The sequence below is a fragment of the Rhinoderma darwinii genome, chromosome 4 (genome assembly GCF_050947455.1).
Source record: "Rhinoderma darwinii isolate aRhiDar2 chromosome 4, aRhiDar2.hap1, whole genome shotgun sequence".
Classification (NCBI taxonomy): Eukaryota; Metazoa; Chordata; class Amphibia; order Anura; family Rhinodermatidae; genus Rhinoderma; species Rhinoderma darwinii.
Genome location: NC_134690.1, coordinates 408120458 through 408141946, shown reverse-complemented (window position 1 = coordinate 408141946; position 21489 = coordinate 408120458).

Below are 21489 nucleotides of genomic sequence, written 5' to 3'. Positions count from 1 at the left end.
CAGCTGCCTCAGTCTCTGCTGCCCCCTGCTGGACACACAGCTCACTGCACCTGTCCCCATCATAACCAGTAGCTGCCTCAGTCTCTGCTGCCCCCTGCTGGACACTCAGCTCACTGCACCTGTCCCATCATAACCAGGTGCCAGGGGTCTACATTATAAGCAGGTGCCGGGGGTCTACATTATAAGCAGGTGCCGGGGGTCTACATTATAAGCAGGTGCCGGGGGTCTACATTATAAGCAGGTGCCGGGGGTCTACATTATAAGCAGGTGCCGGGGGTCTACATTATAGGCAGGTGCCGGGGGTCTACATTATAGACAGGTGCCGGGGGTCTACATTATAAGCAGTTGCCGGGGGTCTACATTATAAGCAGGTGCCGGGGGTCTACATTATAAGCAGGTGTCGGGGGTCTACATTATAAGCAGGTGCCGGGGGTCTACATTATAAGCAGGTGCCGGGGGTCTACATTATAAGCAGGTGCCGGGGGTCTACATTATAAGCAGGTGCCGGGGGTCTACATTATAAGCAGGTGCCGGGGGTCTACATTATAAGCAGGTGCCGGGGGTCTACATTATAGGCAGGTGCCGGGGGTCTACATTATAGGCAGGTGCCGGGGGTCTACATTATAAGCAGGTGCCGGGGGTCTACATTATAGGCAGGTGACGGGGGTCTACATTATAAGCAGGTGCCGGGGGTCTACATTATAAGCAGGTGCCGGGGGTCTACATTATAAGCAGGTGCCGGGGGTCTACATTATAAGCAGGTGCCGGGGGTCTACATTATAAGCAGGTGCCGGGGGTCTACATTATAAGCAGGTGCCGGGGGTCTACATTATAAGCAGGTGCCGGGGGTCTACATTATAGGCAGGTGCCGGGGGTCTACATTATAAGCAGGTGCCGGGGGTCTACATTATAAGCAGGTGCCGGGGGTCTACATTATAGGCAGGTGCCGGGGGTCTACATTATAGGCAGGTGCCGGGGGTCTACATTATAAGCAGGTGCCGGGGGTCTACATTATAGGCAGGTGCCGGGGGTCTACATTATAGGCAGGTGCCGGGGGTCTACATTATAGGCAGGTGCCGGGGGTCTACATTATAAGCAGGTGCCGGGGGTCTACATTATAGGCAGGTGCCGGGGGTCTACATTATAAGCAGGTGCCGGGGGTCTACATTATAAGCAGGTGCCGGGGGTCTACATTATAAGCAGGTGCCGGGGGTCTACATTATAAGCAGGTGCCGGGGGTCTACATTATAGGCAGGTGCCGGGGGTCTACATTATAGGCAGGTGCCGGGGGTCTACATTATAGGCAGGTGCCGGGGGTCTACATTATAGGCAGGTGCCGGGGGTCTACATTATAGGCAGGTGCCGGGGGTCTACATTATAAGCAGGTGCCGGGGGTCTACATTATAAGCAGGTGCCGGGGGTCTACATTATTTTTTTCTTTATCAACAATTTTTATGAGAAAATAAAACAGAGAATATGAAACATCTCACAATACTTCAAAATTTTGCCAGCAGTGCAATAAATTCAACTGTATACAATTTGCAGGGAGGTTGCCTCCCAGACGCCAAAAAAAAGAAGAAAATAATAATAGCCAATGGCAATTACCGGCACAATAACCATAATCACGTAGTGCAATATGTAGGAAACCAGTCCCAGAAAACGAATGGAAATGACATTTTAAGTGTTAAATTCCACACAACGTTACACAAAGACCAGACAACAGAGGGAAACACAAACAGGCAAGAGCCCATAGAATTGGCAAAATGAGCGTTCAAAAGAGGCAGATCAGCACCGCCCCGAAACACCGACCAAGTGCGGACAAAGATTTCGGATTTACCCCGATCAGCATGTAGGAGGGATCACCACGGTCGGCAATGCAATGCAAGACACAACTGCTTTACTGTAATAAACACGTGCAGGAACTTCTCTTCTGTGGAGCAGACAGGAATCCTGAGGTTGGGGACTTCGATCCCTCTGGAAGTCCCCCGGAGAGAGGTGGTGCCTGAACCCACGTTGCCCAGCTTGGCAGCGAACACGCCGCTGTCAGTCACGGTGGGAGCTGTCCACTACTGTCAGCCTACCCTTGGGTAAGAGTCACACTCTCGCCCCATGGGTCGCTTCGTGGGAATCAGTGGACTATCCGTACCTACTGGCACCGCCACGGGTCCATGCGGAGCCATCCGCTACCTTTGGCGACAAACCCTCTCTCGACGTGAACGTTTGCACAAGTCCATTTAATAGTCCAATAAGTCCCGTCAACCCGACCGTCCCTTCTTTCTGCCCCTGTCCCAACAATATTCGCCAATAACAGTTCAGAGCATTTCTTACAGGCGGTGATTACAGAAGTTACACACTCTGAGGTAAACGTAGGGACACCGGCACGTGTAATGAGGTAGCGCGACTGATCTTGGGCCTAGCTCAGGCTGAGTCGTCTGTCACTTTAAGGACTAGTCTTCTATGCGCACTGTGACGGTGTCTAACGAGGGACGTCACTTCTGGGAAGAGTCACCGGCTATGACAAGGGCACGGGCACTTTCTGTAGGAAGGGACCTAGGATCCTAGTCAGGGGGGTTTACGGTCTGTGACCGGTAGCTGTGGCTGTTGGCACACTCCGCTCGTGCCTCTGACGGTCCTCTGTCCTTCTGGATGCCTGCGGTGGTCGCACTCCGCGTCTGCCGCTCCTCTGTTCTTCTCGGCTGCTATAGGGGCACACTCGTCCTGGCAGTCTCCTGCTTCACTGCCAGCCCTCACTGCGGACCTCAATCACCTTCCGTCCGGACACCGGGCCCTGCTGGCCCCTCTCCCGGCACTCCCCTGCACACTGCTGCTCGTTCTTCCTTTCACACTACGACCTTTCGCGCCTCTTCTCACTCGCTTCCTCCCGCCCAGAACTTCCGGTCCTCCTCCTCCTCTTCTGCCACGTGTCGGCATCTCTCCACTTCCTTCTTCAATCTCGCATCGCGAGACTTTGCCTGCTTCCCCGCCGGAGCGCCTGCATTGTAGCTGTCGGCAGAGCGGCCGTTGCCACGACTCCCAAGACGCTCCTCCGCTCGGGAGCCGAACTCCCGAACCACAGACCGGCCCGTGTCCCTGCGCTGTCCCCCGGCAGACAGGTAAGTACACCACTTACAAGCAGACATCAACGCCTCCATTCTCAGAACCCGTTCATTTGTTACCCATTCCTGTAAAGAAGGCGCATGAATGGACTTCCAGTGACGCGGTATTACAGGGCGAGCTGCAGTCAGAAAATGCCTAAAGACGCCCTTTTTGAGGTGTGGGAGCAATCCAGGAACCATGGACAGCAAGACAATAGAAGGAGAAGTAGGAACGTCAGTGTCAAAAGGCTTGTTTCCAAGATCATACATTTTTCCCCAAAAGTTGACGGAGCTTGGGGCAATCCCACCAAATGTGCAACATGGTTCCAGGAGCCTCCACCAATCAGCAGACACATCAGGAAATATCCTATGCAGGAAGGAAGGACAGCGGCACCATCTGGTAAGGATTTTATAATTTTTCTCCTGAGCAAAAAGGGAAGTCAGCAATTTATGAGCCAAGAGGTAAGAAGTCCCCCAATCCTCCTCAGAGTGCCGAACCCCAATCTCCTGATCCCAAGCCGTGGTGAACGCCAACTGAGAATCAGAGTAACCAGGCCGGAGGATCCCATGCAGATAGGACAGCACATGAGAAGGAGCAGAAGTCAAGGACAGGTAAAGTTCTAAAGGAGTCTTATCCTGAAGCAACACAAGACCATCACCCATGGAAGAGAGATCGGAACGCAGCCGGATATAGGACCACCATATTGATCGTCTCCCCGAGCCGGCCCCAGAGACAGCAGCAAGCGACAAAATAGCACCATCTGTGCCAAATATCCGCCGTCCTGTCTCCCCCAACAGAGGAATGTGTCCACACCCACCGCCGGAGGGAAGGGTCATCAAAAAAAGGAGTCAAAGGACCCGGACGGTGAGCAAGATCCAGAGCACCAACGATCCGCTCCCAAACCACAAGAACCTGACGTGTGAGGAAAAGCAGAGAAGACGTTGGTCGCTGGGAGCCGGGCAACCAAGGCAAAGAGGACAATGTAAGGGCCTGTTCACACGCAAACTCAAAAACGTCTGAAAATACGGAGCTGGTTCAAGGGAAAACGGCTCCTGAATTTCAGACGTTTTTTGTGCCACTCGAGATATTCGCTGCGTTTTTTACGGCCGTTTTTGGAGATTTTTTCAATAGAGTCAATGGAAAACTGATCCAAAAAGTCCCAAAAAGTGTCTTCCACTTATTTTTTGCGGCCGTTTTTTTACGCGTAAAAAAAACGCTCCGTCGGAACAGAAGGCCGTTTTCTCATTGAAATCAGTGGGCAGATGTTTGGAGGCGTTCTGCTTCCGATTTTTCGGCCGTTTACAGCCGTGTCACCATACCCTAAGAGAGGACATACCTTTCTCAATGCGCACCCATTGCTTACCCGCATCTGAGCGGAATCAGTCCACCAATCTCATGAGGATCGCAGCTTGATGGTAACGTTTAAAGTCCTGCAAACCCGCGCCCCCCTCCAGTTTAGGCCGGCTAAGGACAGAAAATCTCATGCGAGGCTTAGAGGAGCCCCACACAAATTTGGTTATGGCCCTATGTAAGGTCTTGAAGAAGAAAGCAGGAACCACAATAGGGACAGTTTGAAATATGTACAAAAATTTGGGCAAAATATCTATTTTAACAGCGTTAATACGCCCGAACCACGACATGCGCCCACTCCATACACCGCCAACTCTCGCAGGGTACGCTGTAGGACAGGTGTGTAGTTCAGGGTAAACAGGTCAGACAAATGTGTGGGGATCCCCAAGTATTTTAAAGACGTGGAAAACAGGAAAACCCGAGCGAGATGAGCAGCAAGAGGGGCGTCCAGAGATACGCTCAACGCCTCCGATTTACAGTAATTGACTTTAAAGAGAAGGGGTCATGATTATTTATTATTTTGCTTTTAATATAATGTAAACAAAAATGTTATTTATTCGTGTTGTCACTTTCTACTTTTACTTCTCTATGGGGGCTGCCATTTTTTTTTAATCTCTGTATGTGTCTCTTAACAACACAGAGATGAAATACGGCAGCACAGGGAATAGGGCAAAATGAGCGGCAGCCGTTCACTACCTCTGCTATCTGGCTCCGTACAGCGAAGACGCAGGTCAGAGTTGCACAGCAGAGAAGCCGGTTTGTAGGAAGATAGCAGGCGCCTTTATGAAGACCGGTTGCACTGCAGGGAGGGTGTGCGTCTGTCTGTCCCGCTCTCTCTCTGACCACCCACCCTCGGGACCCCCGACGGGTCCCCCCACCCGATGCCCCCCCCCTGTCGCTAGATGTATTATCATTGTGGACGGTGTGCAGAGCTAAGCTTGTTAGATGTAGCAGAGCGTGTCTGTGTACCAGAGCCGAGTGTGTGTGTGTGTGTGTCTGTATACCAGAGCCGTGTGTGTGTGTGTCTGTGTAGCAGAGCCGTGTGTGTGTGTGTCTGTCTGTGTAGTAGAGCCGAGTGTGTGTGTCTGTGTAGCAGAGCCGTGTGTGTGTGTGTCTGTGTAGCAGAGCCGTGTGTGTGTGTGTGTGTAGCAGAGCTGAGTGTGTATCTGTGTGTGTGTGTGTGTGTGTGTGTGTGTGTGTGTGTGTAGCAGAGCAATTTGAAGACCCTTTTTCCTGGCTTGTAGGAGGGTGGGGTGAGATTCCCTCCCACATTTACAGCAGCTGTAAGTCAGGTTGCTTTGCCTTATTCACCTTGCTGTAACTCTGGGAAGTGCTCCCTCTGGTGGCTAACATAGGAAAACATGTCAAATTATGTAATTTTTAATACTTTCCACCATGTGGAAGAAATAAAAAAATACAGCAAAAAACTTAAATATAATAGAAATAAGTAACTTACTTAAAAAAGAAAAAAGAAAAAAAGGTTTCATTTGTGACACATTCCCTTTAAAATTACTCAAATGACCAAATCGCTCAAACTCCCCAGTCCAAGATGGCAAGGAAATCATAGGAGTCGTGATGTACACGAGAAGATCATCCGCATAGACTGCAAACTTGTGATGCTGAGCACCAACACCAATCACATTAACGATAGGGTTATGCCACAGCCAGGTGCTCCATGACCAAGACATATAACAGAGGCGAGAGTGGGCCCCCCTGTCTCGTGCCATTTGTAATAGGCAAAGAGTCAGACAAAAGACCATTAACTCGAGCTGTAGGCCTGTGGTATAGCTCCATAATCCTATCCACCATGGTGGGGCCAAGTCCAACCTGAGACAAGACACTGCGGAGAAACACCCGGTGCACCCGATCAAAAGCCTTTCCGGCATTAACCGAGAATGAACACATCGGTATCTTGCGTGTCTGGCAATAGGATGTTATAAGAATGGTCTCATTAGTATTGTCCCGGTCTTCTCTACCACGTACAAAACCCACCTGATCATCCATGACCAAGTCCGGCAAGAACGGGGGGAGGCGAGCAATTTCGCAAAGATTTTCACATCCACATTAATCAATGAAATGGGCCTAAAGTTTGCGCACGTCGTTGGGTCTTTACCCGGCTTTGTCAGAAGGTTAATATGAACCTCGAGGGACTGAGGCGCAAAGGGACAAGAGGAAGACACGGAGTTAAAGACCTTCGTCAAAAATGGAGCGAGTTGATCCTTAAATGTCTTATAAAATCTATTGTTAAACCCATCAGGTCCTGGACTTTTGCCCAAGGGGTCGGGGGGAGTCCCCTATTGCCCGCAACAGAAAAATCTTCCAAAGATGGCAAAGCCGCGTCCTGTACATAATGATCAAGTTTTTCCCGCAGCGCATCAGCCGGCATATCGTGAAAATGACCTTGTATAATCTCAAAGGACGAGTAATGGCGTCTGAAACATTCAGTGATGCCGACCGGGTCATGAACCTCGCCGCCAGTGGGAGATGTCATTTTAGGAATATACGACGCTTGTGTACGGGGATGTACAATCCGAGCCAAGGACCTGCCGCATTTATCTGCAAATTCCTACGAGTGTTTGCGCATCCGATCCCGAAACCTAGCATGCGATTGGTCGAGCAGAGAACGCATGGATTCTCTCACCGTAGTAAGTTCCGAGGAGTAAGTTCTGTGAGGAAGGAGCGCGTTTATGACTGGATTTATCTGAGCAAGGAGCCGTGTAATAGCTCCCCCTGTCTCCCGCTTTAATCGAGCCCCCAGCTGTATGAGGACACCCCTGACCACGCACTTCAATGCCTCCCACTGGAGGGGTAACAGAGAAGAGTCCCGAGCGCGTACATCAAAATAAGTGCTGAGCGTTTCCTTAAGAGCGGACACACGACCGCATCACGCAAGAGATTGTCATTCATTTTCCAAGACTGGAAATTGGGCACCGAATTAGGAAAGAAAAGTGACAAAAAGACTGTAGCATGATCCGACCAAAACATGGGGCCCACCTCAGAAGTAGGGGGCCAGGTAAGCAAGTGGTGGCTAACGAGAGAGGCATCAGCGACTGTACATATTGTGTAAGGGGAGAAATACGTAAACCCTCGTACCGGAGGATGGAGAATCCGCCACACGTCAACCAATCGCATGGAGTGCATCGCAGTCTTCAAGGCCGCCAGTTGTGTCCTAGGAACAGCAGACCCGCCCGAGGAGGTGTCAAGTCCGGAGTCAAATTGAAGTCGCCTCCCACAAGTAAAACACCCTCCGAAAACTCCTCTAATTTCCTCAGAAACAATCGGCACACCCGAGCCTGATCCTGAGCGGGAAGGTAGAAATTATCCAAAGTGAAGATCTTATTCCTAATGGACAGCTTAAAGGGAATGCGTCGCTAGAATTTTTTATTTTTATTTAGTTAAACAATTAGTATATAAATGATAACACATTGTTTTAATTTTTCACAAGTCAAGAAATATTATAAATTAGATTCTAATTTATAACATTTCCATATGCTGGTCACTAGAGGGAGCAGTTCCCAAAATGTCAGCATGGTCATTGTGGTAAAGCAACCTCATTGCTTTATGCTGCAAATTTGGGGTAGACACTCTCTCTAGTGTCCTCACACAATCCCCCCTCCCTTATTCTGGCTAGTGCCAGGGGAAGGAGAGGGTTGAATCTTCAAACCTCCTACACTGTGTGCTGCCATTTTCTGGGCGACTGCACAGTGTAGGAGGATTAGATACAGTGGTAATCAGAACCCCCCTAAATACATTCATTGTCGGCATAAATGTACAAATAAAATCAGAAAATAAAACATTCACGTTATAGCGAATCCTTCAGCAGCAGCAAGTGGCCAATATTCCGGGAAGAACGGAAACAGAGGAGCGATCTCCCTCCAGACGCTGCACCTGATCAGACTGGGAGAGATTGAATCTCGGATTTATAAGCGGTGAATAGAACGCTCCAGGTCCGGTTTATTGGGCAAAGCCGATAACTGGCGTCTCAAGCCCTGAAAATCCTCCCCAGGGGCGGCTGCTCCAGCTAAATATGGAGAAAAATGGATGTCCCTGATCCCTGGAGGAGATGTGAGGCGACAATGCCGGCCCCAGCACACAAGGGGAGGAAGAAGGGGAGACCAGGACGCCATGACAGGCACCACGTGGCGGGCGGTCCGACCAGGAGGCGCCAGGACAGAAGCAGAACGACGCCGCTTCCCCAGCTAGGAAACTGCCCCAGAGAACCAGAAGCAGAGGAGAGGAGAGGTACAGCCGGTACCTGATGCAGCAGCGGTGGCCGCAGGTGGAATCCCCTCAGCAAGTGGAGTCCCGCCGCCATCTCGTCTCCCCTCCAGCGGCGCCATCTTGGAAGGCGCTCCAGCAGCAGCGTCCGTGAGGAAACGCTGAATGGAGCTGGCTGCTGACATCTGCCACGTGTGATGAGGAGTCCCAGAGGCGGCCTTGGATTTCCTGACCATCAGGTAGGTGAGATTCAGGTTTTTAAGATGCTAATGTTCGGGTTAGGGAAATGCAGGAACGGAGCTCTCAAGCTGCACGTCTGGTCAGCGCCATGTCCAAGCCACGCCCCCTGGGGGTCTACATTATAACCAGGTGCTGGGGGGAATCTACATTATAACCAGGTGCCGGGGGGGACCAAATTATAACCAGGTGCCCGGGGGTCTACATTATAACCAGGTGCCGGGGGTGGGGGATCTACATTATAACCAGGTGCCGGGGGGGGGTCTACATTATAACCAGGTGCCGGAGGGGGGGGGTCTACATTATAACCTGGTGCCGGGGGGGGTCTACATTCTACATTATAACCAGGTGCCGGGGGGGGGGGGTCTACATTATGACCAGGTGCCGGGGGGGTCTACATTCTACATTATAACCAGGTGCCGGGGGGGGGGGTCTACATTATAACCAGGTGCCGAGGGGCGTCTACATTCTACATTATAACCAGGTGCCTGGGGGGATCTACATTATAACCAGGTGCCCGGGGGGGGGGATCTACATTATAACCAGGTGCCCGGGGGGGTCTGAATTAACCAGATTATTCTGAGATCTGCTCCTATGGTAGGTCGCTGTACTGGGGGTTTGGGAGGGTGCTCTAAATGTCGTGTGCGTTTTACTGCATCGTTCTTACCTGCCCGACGGCCATAAACGAGTATCGGGCGGCATCTCCCTCCTGAGAGATGCAGACACTCACTTCCGCATCGCTGCACTGGTTCACGTAGGGTGCACGTGCACTTGCATCCGGCCTTAAAGGGCCAGTGCACACACACACACACGAGTAAATTCTGTAATTAGCCCATGATCACACAGGACTATAAAAAGGGCTCTGCCCTTTCACTCATTGCCTGAGCATTGTTGTGTCACCCATGTTAGTCTTAGCAAATGGTCCCTTAGTGTTATCCTGTTCCCGTTGTTCCCGTGCCCTGCTACCTGTATCCAGTGCTATATCTGTTCCTGTGCCAACCTGTTGGAGTCGTGTCGTGCCACCGGTCATGCCTGCTGAAATACACCACGTCTTGTGGCTAGTAGTAGGGTAGACTAGTAGAGTAGTGGTTGCACTAAATTGAGCTGCATTTACTCTGGTGCTGTATATACGTATGAGCTTGGTTCTGGTATTGTATATATGTACTGAGCTTTGTTCTAGTACTGTATAGATGTATGAGCTTTGTTCTGGTATTGTATATATGTACTGAGCTTGGTTCTGGTGTTGTATATATGTACTGAGCTTGGTTCTGATGCTGTATATGTAATGAGGTTGGTTCTGGCGCTGTATAGATGTATGAGCTTGGTTCTGGGGATGTATTTATGTACGGCGCTTTGTTCTGGTACTGTAAATATGTACTGAGCTTTGTTCTGGTATTGTATATATGTACTGAGCTTTGTTCTAGTACTGTATAGATGTATGAGTATGGTTCTGGGGATGTATTTATGTACGGAGCTTGGTTCTGGTACTGTATATATGTACTGAGCTTTGTTCTGGTATTGTATATATGTACAGATGTTTGTTCTGGTGCTGTATTTATGGACTGAGCTTGCTTGTGGTACTGTATATATGTCAGAGCTTTGTTTTGGTGCTGTATTTATGTACCGAGCTTGGTTCTAGTGCTGTATATATGTACTGAGCTTGGTTCTGATGCTGTATATATGTACTGAGGTTGGTTCTGGCGCTGTATAGATGTATGAGCTTGGTTCTGGGGATTTATTTATGTACTGAGCTTGGTTCTGGTACTGTATATATGTACTGAGCTTTGTTCTGGTATTGTATATATGTACTGAGCTTGGTTCTAGTGCTGTATTTATGTACGGAGGTTGGTTCTGGTGCTGTATTTATATACTGAGCTTTGTTTTGGTGCTGTATTTATGTACCGAGCTTGGTTCTAGTGCTGTATATATGTACTGAGCTTGGTTCTGATGCTGTATATATGTACTGAGGTTGGTTCTGGCGCTGTATAGATGTATGAGCTTGGTTCTGGGGATTTATTTAAGTACTGAGCTTGGTTCTGGTACTGTATATATGTACTGAGCTTTGTTCTGGTATTGTATATATGTACTGAGCTTGGTTCTAGTGCTGTATTTATGTACGGAGGTTGGTTCTGGTGCTGTATTTATATACTGAGCTTTGTTCTGGTGCTGTATATATGTATGAGCTTGGTTCTGGTATTGTATATATGTACCGAGTTTGGTTCTGGTGTTGTATATATGTACTGATCTTGGTTGTGGTACTGTATATATGTCAGAGCTTAGTTTTGGTGCTGTATTTATGTACTGAGCTTGGTTCTAGTGCTTTATATATGTACTGAGCTATGTACTAGTGCTGTATATATGTACTGAGCTTGGTTCTGGTGTTGTATATATGTACTGAGCTTGGTTCTGATGCTGTATATGTAATGAGGTTGGTTCTGGCGATGTATAGATGTATGAGTATGGTTCTGGGGATGTATTTATGTACGGCGCTTGGTTCTGGTACTGTAAATATGTACTGAGCTTTGTTCTGGTATTGTATATATGTACTGAGCTTTGTTCTAGTACTGTATAGATGTATGAGTATGGTTCTGGGGATGTATTTATGTACGGAGCTTGGTTCTGGTACTGTATATATGTACTGAGCTTTGTTCTGGTATTGTATATATGTACAGAGGTTTGTTCTGGTGCTGTATTTATGGACTGAGCTTGCTTGTGGTACTGTATATATGTCAGAGCTTTGTTTTGGTGCTGTATTTATGTACCGAGCTTGGTTCTAGTGCTGTATATATGTACTGAGCTTGGTTCTGATGCTGTATATATGTACTGAGGTTGGTTCTGGTGCTGTATAGATGTATGAGCTTGGTTCTGGGGATTTATTTATGTACTGAGCTTGGTTCTGGTACTGTATATATGTACTGAGCTTTGTTCTGGTATTGTATATATGTACTGAGCTTGGTTATGGTGCTGTACATATGTACTGAGATTGGTTCTGGAGCTATATATATGTACTGAGCTTGGTTCTGGATCTGTAATTATATTAAATAACATACTTGCAGGGCAGATGGATTTGTTCTCAATTTATTGTATATTTCATGGTAACCAGTCTGGTACTTTTAACCCCTTGAGCCGCCACCATGTGATAATACATGTCCTGACAATATTCTCCTGTGTTTTTTTCAGATGCAGCAAAATCTTAAACTACACTTTTAAACCGGCGCACACTAGATGCTGATTACTCATTAGAGGGTCATGGGGCGGTGCCGCTATCCTGACGAGTCACATAGTCCTGCCTCCAAACCCACCTTTCCATGTTTGAGTGGCATCTCCCTGGCTGATACAACTTTCTCGGATGCGCCATTGCCTTGTGGCACTATACACAAGGGGGGGGGCTGTGTGCCACTATACATGAGGGGGGGGGCTCTGTGGCACTATACACATAGGGGAACTGTGTGGCAGTATTTACAGGGGGCTGAGTGTGGCGCAAACTACAGGGGTTTGTGTGTGGCACTATCTACAAAGGGGGGGCTGTGTGGCACTATATACAGGGGGGGCTTTATGGCGATCTCTACAGGGAGACTGTATGGCGCTATCTACAAATGGGGTGTGACACTGACTATAGGTGGGGCTATATAGCACTTTCTACAGGGGGGGTATATGGCACATTCTACAGAGGGCACTATTTATAAGATGGGCTGCTTGTGGCCACCGGGTGGGGCCCAGTCTTTCTTAGTTACGCCCCTGCTGCTCAGCCTTCATGTAGAGACCTCATCAAGACTTGTCACCAGAAGAACCTGAAGACCAATCCAGAAAAATCGCTGGTTCTAGGTTCATCCAGAACAGAAACATCTTCAACAACAGGTTTACATTTACTAGACATTGAGAATCTTGTGGCTGCAAATACCGTAGTCGTAGTCTTCAGCGCTTGACTGCTCATGTGCCGACGCTACGTCACTCCGATGTCGGCTGAACAACGCCGGCTCACAGCCAGTCAGCTCCACTAGGTGAGAGTAGCCCTGACCTCAAGTCTAGTCCTCACCCCATGCAACCGGTCACGATCCGTGGATATGTGGACCCACTAGGCCACACCGCCATAGTGAGTAGCAGCTACCCAAACAACAGTCCTAGTATAATACCTGTAATAGTCCAGACAGTAGCAGAGGCACAGATGCAACTTGAAGGTGAATGACACGACACGTGGCGGATAATACCAGGTGTGGCAGATGACACCAATCATGGTGTATGACAGCAGACGTGGCAGGTGTCACAACACGACTCCAACACTAGGAAGGGCACAGGAACAAACAGCACGGGATACAGGTAGAAGGGCACGGGAACACTGGAGCAGGATACGACTAAGGGACCATTTGTGAAGACCAATATGAGAATACACAACAACGCTCAGGAAAGGAGTGAAAGGGCAGAGCCCTTTGTATAGTCCAGGGCGATCTGGGAATAATTTACATGTGCGCACACTGGCCCTTTGAGGATGGGAACTAGCACGCGCGTGCACCAGGTCACTGCAGGGCAGAGTGGCCGAATGTGCTGGCGTCTCTGGGAAGGGAGAAGTCCGCAGGAGGAGAGGTCTGCGGTCGGGGCCGGCAGCAGGTAAGGGGAGGCGGCGGTCCGTGACTGTTACACAACAGAGTCCAACCGGGGACGTAACGCCAGTTTAGATCGGGGAAAGAAGGAAAGATTCTTATCCCCTCCAAATCCCTTATAAGAATAAACGAAGAGTCGACTCCTGTCCGCCCAGTAAGGGACTAGAGACAGCGGCGCGTAGATTAGAGATGAGCCGTCGGCGGTTGCGTCTTCTATATGAATTTCCTATTAAACGCGAGAGTAAAATCCTCATTTCTTGGTGTGCGGCCACAGGACAGAAAATAAATGCACATTCACATAAAGCAGCGAGGGAAGGAAATAGATGGAGTCTGCAGGATCCCCACATTTCTTGCTGCTCCGCATCTCCCTGCAGCTGCAGGAAGTGAAAATGTGCCGCACTGCCCTGTGTGAGCCGGACTATTCCCCTCCCCGAGAATTAAGCCAGATGTGAGGTCACAGCGGGAGGAGACGCACACAGTGGTATATAAAAGCCTGACAGGGGGAGGGGCCTGACACTATAGTCCTGACCAGACACGCCCCTTAAAGGACATCTTCACAATAACATCAGTTAAAAAGAAACGTTCTAATGGCCACTGAATGATAAGATTTTGCCCATTGAAGTCAACAGGGAGAATAAAAAAATGCAGTGAAGAGGATTGTGGGAAATGACGAATCACTCTCATTCCATACATTGTCACTAGGGACGGTCTGTAATTTACCTCCATCCGTTACAGGGACATGAATAATTGATCAGACAAATAAATGATAGGGTCATGTGATCAGCGCCCCCGATATACAGCAGAAAAGTAAGAACCTCATCATTGGATTTACTCTGCAATGTCGTGTCTCAGTGCAGTCCCAGCCTTAGGCCTCATTCACACCGCGGCTCAGTGCCAGGGATCTGCAGGGACTCCACGTGCCACTAGGGGTGCCCTATTACAGCTCAGTATAATACAGTCCAGGGCTCATTGTCCCGGGGGCCTTCCACAATTCCATGCACGGCCGAACTCCTTTATATGGGAGAGGAATCGAGCGCTGTTCATAATGGTTCATGAATAGAACGCCAGAGCTGAAGTGAAGACTGACACTCAGGCAGCGCACTGTACACCAGTACTGTTTTATACTTTATTGAAGGCCGGTGGAAGCCACTTGTGGTGGTCACTCAGGATGTTACCTGTGTAGGAGGACGAGATAATGTGAATAAGGACACCGAGAGATCAGCAATAAATATACAGCAGCTGCATAGAACGAGACGTGGGCCTCATGCACGTGGTACGGCCTGTATGGCGGCGCATCGGTCCCTAGGGTTCTGTATTACGCTCCATATCTCTGACCATGTTTAACAGTCTAATATAATATATGACACCCGATTTTATTTCTAGGGATAATAACTGACATGTTACGTGCACAAATCAGAATTTCAATAAGGGAGGGAATGTAAGGCTGGATTCACACGAGCACGTTACGATCGCAATGGACAGAACGTAATTCGGCCGCAAGTCCCGGACCGAACACACTGCAGGGAGCCGGGCTCCTAGCATCATAGTTATGTAAGACGCTAGGAGTCCCTGCCTCTCCGTGGAACTACTGTCCCGTACTGAAAACATGATTATAGTACGGGACAGTTGTCCTTCAGCAAAGCAGGGATTCCCAGAATCGTACATAACTATGATGCTTGGAGCCCGGCTCCCTGCAATGTGGCCGGTCCAGGACTTCCGGCCAAAATCCGTTCCGTCCGTTACGGACGTCACATGGTCGTGTGTACCCAGCCTAAGGGTGCGGTCATGATGGATTCCTGGAAATACAATTACCGGTAGGTCTAATTCCTACTTTCCAGTACATCCCTCATGACAGCACCACAGGAGCAATACCAGATTATAATGCTCAGGGCAGGACTACGGAAAGGAGGACTTTCCGTTCCAACTTAAATCCATATCTGACAGCACATCGAGTCTATAATGGCCTCGTTGAATGGGCTTTGATGCCTTGTGGGGCGCATAGTCCTCGGGACTTGTAGGCTTCTTGTATGGTAGTTTTGAGCCTTTCTTTCCTCTATTTTTTCCCCCATACAGGACAAATAGATTGTTATCAGGTCTCCAGGAGGAGGTTCTATCCAGATACTGAAGAATCGTTCGCCTGACATCCAGGCAATGGAATTTTTCTTCTTGTTGGTTTTTTGGATCTGGATAAAAGGAAGGTCATTTCTTGTTCCCGATGGAAAGCAGTAGATACCTTCGGACTAAAGGAAGGATCCAGCTTTAGAATGATCTGGTTTTCTTAAACTTTCAGGTACGGTTCTATGACCGACAGAGATTGGATTTCTCCAATCCTTCTTGCTGAAGTAATAGCAACTAAGAATGCACACTAATCGTGTGGAGCTGCTCAAAGGGGGGATCGCAAAGAGCCGTTAACACTACATTCAAATCCCAGGTAGGAACGGATTTCTTTAGGGAAGGTTTCAGTTTAGAGACCACTTGAGTGAATCTTCTGATCCACCGATGTTCAGCTAAAGGAGTATTGAAAAAATGACTTGAGGCTGAAATTTGCACTTTTAAGGTACTAGGACGAAGCCCTTTTTTGAATCCCGATTGTAGAAAATCTAGGATTTTCGCGATGTTGGGAGAAAAGAGGTCTGGTCCTGGGTCTCCATACCAGGAACAGAATTTCTTCCAAATTTTTTGATAGATTTTTGAGGTAACTTCTTTATGACTTGATAAGATAGTTGAAATTACCTCGTCTGACAGACCGTGGTTCCTCAAGATCTGCCTTTCAGGATCCAGGCTGACAACTTCAGGTTTTCTATTCCCTGAATGAATAAAGGACCCTGGGAGAGAAGGTTCTCCTTGATTGGGAGCATGATAGGGTCTTCCAACGCTTGGTACTTTACGATTGGAAACCATCTTCTTTTTGGCCATAGGGAAGAATAATGATGAGCTTTGTCAAATCTTCCTGGATTTTTCTTAATACCATTGGTATTAGAGGAAACGGAGGAAAGGCATAGGCCAGATCCACGTCCCAGGGTTGGGACAATGCATCTACTCCCCATGGGTTGTCTGAGATCTAGGGAGAAGAACGTCTCTACTTAGGAGTTTTTCCTGTGGCAAACAGGTCTATTTGTGGATAACCCCATCTTCGGGTTAAGGACAGAAAGACTTCCTTGTTTAGGGACCATTCTCCAGGGTTTACTTTTTCCCGACTCAGGAAATCTGCTGATAGGTTCTCTGAGCCTTTTAGGTGGACTGCCGAGACTGATAGGACATTTTCTTCTGCCCAACTGAAAATGTGTAGAGAGGGCCTGAAGAAGAGTGTGTCTTGTTCCCCCTTGATGGCGAAGAAAGGACACCGCTGTCGTGTTGTCCGATAAAACTCTTATATGCTTCCCTTTTATAATGGGTGAAGCACTTATAAAAGTGTCTCCCATACGGCTTTTAGTTCTCAGAAGTTTGAGGACATCATCTTCATCTGAACAGGCCATGTGCCTTGAAAGTGCTGGTCTTGGATTACCGATCCCCAGCCGTGTTTGCTGGCATCTGTGGTAATCACCACATAAGGAGAAGTTCTCCAGCGGACTCCCTTGCTCATGTTGTTTGTGCAGAGCCACCAATGGAGAGATGATTTCACGGTCTCGGAAATTTGAATTCAAGGAGTCCTGTTTTCGATCCCACTGGGACAGGATCAGATTCTGTAAGGGTCTGGAGTGAAATTGACTCCATGGAATAGATTGGATGCAAGACGTCATCATTCCAAACATCCGCATACATTCCCTTATGGAACAGGCGTCTTTCCCCCAAAATTTCCTTACTTCTGCCAGTAGGAGTATTAGTTTCTCTCTTGGGAGGAAGGAATGTTGAAGGGAGGAGTCCAGCAGTACTCCTAAGAAGACTCTGTTTTTGGGGAGGAAGAGTTGACTTTTGGAAGTTGATTATCCATCCCAATTCCTGTAGTAGGGAAAGAACCTGTGACCGATGACTGTCTAAGATAGACGGAGTATCTGCCGTCAACAAGAAGTCGTCTAGGTATGGGATAATTACTATGCCCTGACTTCTTACGAATGCCATGATCTCTGCCATAATTTTTGTAAAAATTCTGGGGGCGGAGGAAATGCCGAAAGGGAGGCAGACAAACTGGAAGTGGAGAATGGAAGGACCGTTCTGAATCGCGAATCTGAAGAATCTCTGGTAAGCGGGGTGGATAGGAACGTGATAATACACATCCTTTAAATCGATCGTACACATTGATGCCTCTTCCCTTATTAGAGGAGCAGTCGATCTGATAGACTCCATCTTGAATTTTCGATATTTTACCCATTTGTTCAGGACCTTCAGGTTGATTATTGTCCTGTAAGAATAGTTTGGTTTTTGACTAAGAAGATCTTTGAATAGTGGCCTTTGAATTTTTCGATGTGGGGAACTGGAGTAATTGCTCTCAATTTGAGTCATTTCTGGATGTCCCGGATAAGGATCTGATGAAGATCGTTTGCTTGGTACTGGGTTATTAGAAATTTCTCTGGAGGAATGGAGGAGAATTCTATTTTGTACCCTTCTTCTATAATCTTTAGAACACAGGGGTTCTGGGTTATTCCGGTCCATTTGGGATAAAATTGTAGGAGTCTTCCCCCCCCCACACTCTTGGCGTCATTGCTTTAAAGGATGAAATTAGTTATTGGGGTTAAGGAGATCTCCTCGACCACTTCTTCCTTTGGGGTAACTCCAGCGACCGGACTTCCCTTTCCCGCTGTAGTTCTGTAAGGTAGGATCCCTCTGTTGGCGAAACCTCCGAAACGGAGGGTTTTTTTTTGTTTCTCTTCTGGAAACCCCTTTTTCCTATCCGCTGCATTCTCCAGCATGTTATCGAGGAGAGGACCGAACATCAGAGACCCTGTAAATGGGATAGAACACAATTTGTTCTTGGACTTCGTATCTCCTGACCACATTTTGGGCCATAATGCTCTTCTAGCAGCATTTGAGAGAGCTCCATTCCTGGCAGCAAATCTAATAGATTCCGCTGAAGCGTCTACCAAGAATCCGGTTGCCATTTTTAGTAAAGGTAGAGATTCTAATAGATCTTATCGTGATGTCTTCATCATCAAATGGGTCTCTAGCTGGTTTAACCATATAAACATTGCTCTTGCTACCGATGTGGCCGCAATATTCGTAGAGATCAAAGCGGAGGAAGATTCCTAAGCTCTTTTCAGTAGCCCGTCTGCCTTTCGGTCCATGGCGTCCTTCAACTGAGAGGAATCTTCAAATGGGATTGCGTTTTTTTTTTTTTAGCAACCCTGGCTACTGGGACATCTACTTTTGGGATCTCATCCCAAGGTTTAGTGTCTTCTGGATCAAAGAGAAGTCTGTTTTTAAATTCTCTTGAAATGAAGAGCCTCTTTTCCGAATCCTCCCATTCAGTTGTCACCATTCTCTTTGAGATTTTCATTAACCGGAAAAACCTTTGTTTTCTTTTCCGTTAGACCCCCAAACATCTCATCCTGGATGGTATGTGGTTGGTCTTCAGGAATATCCATGGTTTCCCGTATTGCCTGGATTAAGGTATCAGACATCTCAGAAGAGAATAATTTTTTTTTCTCTTGAGTGGATGAAGTTGAAGGCAAGAGTTCCTCTCCTTCTTCTAACTCACCCTGCGATAGGTAACAACACTCCTGCTCCGAGTCAGACCCCTGAGATGGAGGACAATATTTTTGATCCACTTCAATCCGTGGTCTTTTTGCCCGGGAGTGTGAGGGAGTTTCTTGAGGAGGGGCGAGGGAGGCTACTGACTGACTCACTTCTTCACGAATCATAGCCCTAAGTTCAGACATAAATGTTGGTTGTTCCTCTTTTAGTACTTTTGCAATACAATCCTGACACAATTGTTTGTTATGTGACTCTGGCAATTTTTTCGCACAAGTCGCACATTTTTTAACCTTCTTTTTATCAGTTTGTCTCTGAGAGGAATCTTTATCCTGGAGAAAACAGAAGGTAGGTAAAGTATGGTGTGCTTACATAAGGAGTCAGAACCCTTACCCCAAGGGTGAGACTCATGCGACCCTGGGACATATCTGGAGTTCCGTCAGAACGAGGAAGATCCATTTCGCAACAGGTAACAGGCAAGCAAAATGCAATTCACAAAAAATCAATCCAAGTTAGAGGTATCAGCTCTAACTACATACCCGTGTGTGTCCCTTTAAATGCGGGTGTTTTGAATTTCCCACCTTCCAAGATGGCCGCGGACCGGAAGTAGCCCGGCGTCATTTCCGGTTGCGGCTATTAGTTGAGCCGTGGCCGCGTCATAGCCGGCGACTGAGGCCTGCTATGCGGCGCAGCGAGGATCCCTGCCGGTGCTTCCAAGCCTATGGAGCTGCCGGTCCCCACCTTGTCACGCGGCCAGGCCGAAGCCTGCTTGGGAATCCCGAACCCCACACACTACCGGAACCCCGCCTAGGATTCCTAAGGTAGGTGTTTTAGGTTGGGAGCTAAGGGACCTCTCGTTAGAGGGGTGTTAGCCTAGGCTTTAGGAGGAATAGAAGGGGGAGTGCACAGACCCCCTGCCCGAGTTTTTCTCCTGCAGCAACACAGGAGCGATGTCTCTCTGCTCCTGACCCTGTAGGGACAGGAAGAACACTGGCAAGTGGGTGGTGGGAGGGGCCTTTTAACCTCTCTGTCTTCATGTCCCTATAGAAGTCAATAGGGCCACCTCCTTTGGTGCGGTCATGAGGGATGTACTGGAAATACATTTTTGAGGCAAGAGATTTTCTGCTTTTTGAAAGTTTGGAAATCCCCTGAACAAAGAGACCCCCAAATTATCAACAGCTTCTACTCCAGTTAATCAGATGTAAAGTTTCTAATCTGCAGGCCCTGAAACAGGTCCGGCATCTCCTCGGAAAGACCCACGGGTCCGTCACTAGCCGGGAGACCCGCACTCTTCTTGGCCAGAAGGGAGATATCAGGGTCACTGTAGCCTTGCCCTCCCTGATTAGATATTAAACTCGAGGGGGAAATGTATGTCAGAGGCTGGTGTCACGTCTGGAGGAACGCGCCCAACCCTCAAGGAACATCTCAGGATTAAGGGAATAAAATCTTTCCACCTTCCGGTTTGGTCTTGGATTTCCCTACAACTTCGTAATTTTTACATTTATCCGATGACTGAGAACGTCGGCCTCACGTCTACTCCTTCCAGATGAAGAGAGGAAGGTTCTTCCTTGTAGAAGGTTGAAGATCTGGTGAGTGGCGGCCATCAATTTTTGGATGCTTCAGATTCCCACCATCATGGACATATTGTCTCTCAGGATGCAGCAAACATCTTCTCCGGAGCCTCGGACACGGCCATAAGCTCCTGTGCTGGAGGAACTGCTCCAAAGCGATGTCCCCCAAGAGCCCTGGAAAAGTTGATCTGCCATGTCCACCCCCAACCGGCATCTGTGGTCATCACTGGATCTGCAATTCTCCAGGGAACTATAGGAGAGAGATTTTCACTTGGGGCCACAATCTGTTCACAGGAACATCCCCTATAACGGAGAGTCCAGGGGTCTGGTCAACGAGAGTTCTGGCCGTGCAGGAGGCTGCAATATTAGGTTCAGAAGTAGCCGCCCCGGTCCCCGGCTCTCGGGAAAGTTCTCAGCTTTCCTATTTAGAAGGTCTCGGATAATGTCCAAATCATCAAAGGGAAGAGACGACCCTCCCAAGAGCGGGAATCCTGCGCCTCAGGCGGCTATTTGTGCCCAACGCCTTCAGGGATAAAAACTTTTTTTGTTGGGTTTCTTTCATTCCTTTTTAATTAGGGCAGCTCCGTTCTTATGTACTGGGGACTCCCTGTCCTCCTCCTATAAATAGATCCTGCGACCTCAATCCTCCTGGTTGCTTCAATAACTGGATCTTCAGCAGGAACCCCCCCCCCCTTTACCGCCACCAGAGGTAGAAGACCCCGAGTCCATCTCCCCACTCTCATAATACATTTAGCCTCAAAACTAGAAACGTCCGATCATTCAAATTTACAGGA